This window comes from Eublepharis macularius, chromosome 2 (genome assembly GCF_028583425.1).
Source record: "Eublepharis macularius isolate TG4126 chromosome 2, MPM_Emac_v1.0, whole genome shotgun sequence".
Classification (NCBI taxonomy): Eukaryota; Metazoa; Chordata; class Lepidosauria; order Squamata; family Eublepharidae; genus Eublepharis; species Eublepharis macularius.
In genome coordinates this window covers 148,173,486-148,178,544 of record NC_072791.1, presented here as the reverse complement: position 1 = coordinate 148,178,544, position 5,059 = coordinate 148,173,486, and positions in this window count along the sequence as shown.

Here is a 5,059-nt window from a genome sequence, read left to right as displayed (position 1 = left end):
CCGAGGTCTCCTTCAGGAAATTCTGTAGTTGTTTTTCCACCGCCCGCTCAATCACCTTTCCCAGAAATGGAAGGTTTGAGACTGGGCAGGAACTGAGCGGGTCAGCAGGATCTAACGAAGATTTCTTTAAAAGGGGCCTTACCACTGCCTCCTCTGGTTTTCCCCAGAGCTCAGGGACAGGTTGACAATGACCTCCAGGGAATCCCATAATCCATCAACACTGGCTTTCACCAGCCATGACAGACACGGGTCCAGGAGGCATGTGGTAAGCTTCACTCCCTGCAGTATCCTGTCCACCTCTTCCCCAGAAAGAGGACTGAAATGATCGAATATTACAAACTTTCCTCAGCACTCCACACCAGTCCCACACAATCAATGCCAGAGATCTCTGGAATGGGAAGCGGCCTGAAGGACAAAGCCTCTCGGATAAAGATTGCCACCCCTCCCCCCCCGACACCCTGTCCACGACTGATGAAGGACCGAGTCTCCTGGGGGGGGGGTCAGTTCACCCAAGGCGACTGTCTCGCCATCCCTCACCCAGGTCTCAGTCACGCATACCAGGTCCATATTAGCTGCTGCAAAAGTATCATGCAGAGTGCTGGTCTTATTGTTTATGGACCTGGCATTGCACAACATCAGTGTCGGAGGGGGATTTAACTTCCTAGCTCCAACACCTGTGTGTCTTGGGATGGGACGTAGGTTAGAAGGGCACTGAGCCTTTCCATATCTCCGTGGCCTTCTCCACGTTGACTGAGTCCCACTGCCATATCTTCCTTGTCTCCAGAGGACTGGGATCCCTGGCCCTATCCCGGTTGCCCTCCCTACATCCACCATCATTACATCGCAATATCCTCCTAGCAGCAGATGGTAGCACCAACTCTGATCTAATGAGCTTCTTATGGAGCAACCTAAGTGAATTCCACCTTATGTAATACCATCTCTAATGTGTAATACCATTTTATAGAATCAGGGTTTAATACAATTTCCATGGTCTAATTTAACGCATTTCCCAATTAATAACCCCGCCCCCCACCTATTCATTTCAATCTCCTGATCCTGACAATTACCATCTAATTTGATAAATTCCAATTTGCAGCAAAACTCTTTTTTTCATTTATTTTCATGAGAAGCTCTCTCGAGATTATCTATTAATTAGGGCCACAACTAAACTGACTCATTGGCATAGTCAGCAATCATATTGATACTGGGGGCAATATAAATTTCATAAGCATTATAGGTAATCAATGTTATCAACAAATGAATTAACATCCACCTTCCAAAAATAAATAACCTAATCCTATCCCCTGGTATACATATAATACATATAATTTAATTCCTATAATTAAATCAGGTTATTAAAAGTTTAATTTATGTTATAGAGAATCCATAACAGCCCAATGGTTCACCAATGTTCTTAAAGTGCCCCAGGCACAGAGGAGGGCGGGGCCGAGCAGCTGGCTCACTCACCACAGCAGGCAGGAGCTTGTGCTTCTTGGCTCCCTCCCTCCCTCTCTGGCCATTTAAAAGTTCAAATGGAATTAAACATAAAAGGCGGCAATAAATAGATATACAAATATAAAAGAAAAAGTAAAACATGCCATAGGTTAATTATTTACAGAATTAGAGCACGTTCAGACTGCCATATGCAATTTACGGTACTTATAGACCTGGGCACAAAATCTTGCTATCTGGCATTTTGTCTGATGATTCCTGTCAGAATTTTCCTATGTTGTGGACAATTGAAAAAAATATGCTCCATTAAATCAATTTCTCTTAAGTGACAGGAGCAAAGCCTGAGAGAGTAAGGAGTTGCTTTGAACTTTCCTTCCAAAACAGCAGATGGCAAAGTCGCGCTTCTAGCTAAGGTAAATGCCTTTCTGGGACTGTTGGATTTGAGAAAAAAGATAAGCTGCAGGAGCGGTGATATATCTGATATTATCAGAGGAGATGAAACCTGGTGCTCTGAGCAGGTCCATTTGTCTTTCAATGTCTGTCACTCTCTGCTTGACAAGTGATTTTGCCTGATCAATTCCAATGGCCCCCAAAGACCATTTGGGGGCGGGCTAGTGCTGCTTTCTTCCAAGGCACCCTTGCTTCTGGAGGGCTTGTGCCTGGAAGGATTTGCATCTTCAGCAGCTCATTCAGAACACTCACCTTGAAGCGCAGCTGTTTCTCCAGGTTCTTCCCACTTTCTCCTTTCCCTTCCCTTTGTTTTCTTCTGTCATTGTCCCATCCTAACTCTGTCCCAGTCCCCAAAAAGAAACGTATCATTTTTCCTCAGCTCCTTCGTAGTTTGTTGGATGACAGGCAGGACAAAGGCGGGGAAACACCTCAGGGCTCTATCCCCACACACAAACACACATGTTCAGAGAGGACAGCAGGCGGCGAGCAGCAGCAGAGAGGGGAGTCTCCTACACTTCCCAGGTAAACTTGCGCCGACCTACCTCATGAAATGCATCTCCTGTGGTTCGGCTCAGAGAGTATGGGAGGAGTTGAGAAGTATGACCGGAATGAAATCTGATTGGACAATAACAGTGCTCTAGGGGTGGAGTGAACTGCAGTTTTTAGTTACTGAGCAGAAAAAAAAAAAGAGGCATTCCGGTTTAGACAGTCAAGCTGTGTGCAGCCTGAGAGTGTCTATATATTGCTGAGAGAGAACATTGATTCTGATGTAGACACACAAGCTGTGTGCAGCCTGAGAGTGTCCATGTATTTCTGAGAGTAATACAAGCTGTGTGGAAGCCTGAATTCTGTGTGTCTGAGAGAAAACATTCTGTCTAAAGCAGGCAAACTCTGTGTGTGCACCTGAGAGATAAAGTCTATGTATATTTGAGTGAGAGATTGATCTATCCAAAGGAGGCAAACTGTGTGTGCACCTGAGAGAGAAAGTTATATATATATATCTGTGTGACTGAGTCTATGTAAAGAAACTTTAAGAACCGATAACTATCTTTGAAATCATCAAGCTTGAGTAATAGTGTGAAACTGATACGCTTCTTGCTTCATCCCAGAGTATTGTCATTACTATATATCCCATTCCTATCCTCAGGACCACATAGTCCTACGAAGGATCTTGACAGTTGGGCACCTTATTAAAGGGGAAATTTAAATTAACTATTTTGGAATATAATTCCTGGTGGCAGCAATCTACCCAGAGGTAGTAAAAAGAGGGTTAAAGACAAAATCTAACTACATGACAGAAAGGAGGTCCTGACAGGCTCCTTTAAATACAGTTTCAGCTGGTACGGAACACTGCCTCCTTCTTCATAGAGAGCACAGGGATGTTGTTTCAGTTCTGCAGCAATTGCAGTGGTTAACTTCTGTGCTTAGTTTAAGATACTTGTTTGAGCTTTTAAAATCTTTTCATGACCTGGAACTTGTTTACTTACAAGTTCCTAGCTCTCCATATCTAATCTGTCCCATCAAGATTTGAATCAGGTGGTATTAGGGTTGCTAGGTCCCTATACGTTCCCAGTGGGCACTTGTTAATTGTTGTGCTCCCAGATCTTGAGTCATGACTAGAGATGGGCACGAACAGAAAAAAACCCTGAACATGATGTTCGTTGTTCATTGCCGTCCACGAACAGGGACTCACAACCACGAACATGGCCCTGTTCACAAATATGTTCATGGTTGGCTGTTCGTGGGGGCCAGCAGGCTTTCCTCCACCCATCATCCAAGTTTGGTCAAGATCCCTACTGCATCACTCCCAGAAACCTGACCTGAGCAGGCACCAGGAAAGGTACCAATAATAAATAATAGCTTGGCCCCAGAGCCTGGCAAGAAGCCTGGAACTTGAAGGGGTAGATCCCTACCACACCACTCCCAGAAACCTTACCTGAGCAGGCAGCAGGAAAGGTACTACTAATAAATAATAGCTTGGCCCAGAGCCTGGCAGCAGCCCTGGAACATGAAGGGTAGATCCCTATCCCACCACACACAAAGAAAATTCAAGCTCCAACAAAAAGAGTCCAGTAGCACCTTTAAGACTAACCAATTTTATTGTAGCATAAGCTTTCGAGAATCAAGTTCTCTTCGTCAGATGCATGGTACAGAAACTGGTCAAATATAGAAGGTGGCGGGGAGGAGGGGAGGAGAGAGAAGATGCAACCCCCGCTAATTGCATCTTCTCTCTCCTCCCCTCCCCCCCCTCCTCTTCTATATTTGACCAGTTTCTGTACCATGCATCTGACGAAGAGAACTTGATTCTCGAAAGCTTATGCTATAATAAAATTGGTTAGTCTTAAAGGTGCTATTGGACTCTTTTTGATTTTGCTACCACAGACTAACACGGCTAACTCCTCTGCATCAAGCTCCAATACACTCTATCAAAATGCCAACAGCAACTGTCTCTCCTTCTCCACTGTCTGCAAACTAAGCCAGAGCTGGGAGCGCCCCTCTCCCTTGGTCTTTGCAGACCTGCCTATCAAGATAAATTGGGCTTAGATTGGGGTTTTTAGGGCAACAGCAGAAGTTCAGACAATCCCTGCCTAAGTTGCCAAGGGAATTGATTGCAGGTGCCAGACTGTCTGGCTTGACGAACAGCAAGGAACAGCAATGAATGAGGCTTGCAACAACCACCTGTTTGTTTAGAATGGGGCCTCACAAACAGCTTGTTCGCGAACAACAAATTGGGCTGTTTGTGGCTTTTTTTGTTCGTATTGCTGCTCGTGCCCATCTCTAGTCATGACATCACCTCTGGGAAGTGACATCATCATGCTAGCCATGGGCATGCTCTTGCACTTTGTGTGGGGCGAATTCAGCATGCTTGTGGCCAAAATTGGCCCCAGCAAAGCATAGGAGCATGCCCATGGCTGGTGTGATGACATCACTTCAAGAAGTGATATTATCATGCCCCACCAGGACTGCGCCCAGTACATGTTTTCTCAGGTTGCCTGCCAGTTGCAGGCGGTCTCTGGGGGGCTTGCCACCTCCTGCCAATCACCAGTGATAGTGGGCAATGGGCAAATCCCCAGGAGATTGCCCACCACTAGCAGTCAATTGGGAAGCCTAGGTGGCATGGATCATATTAAATCAATGTATGAGGTCAAGTCACCAT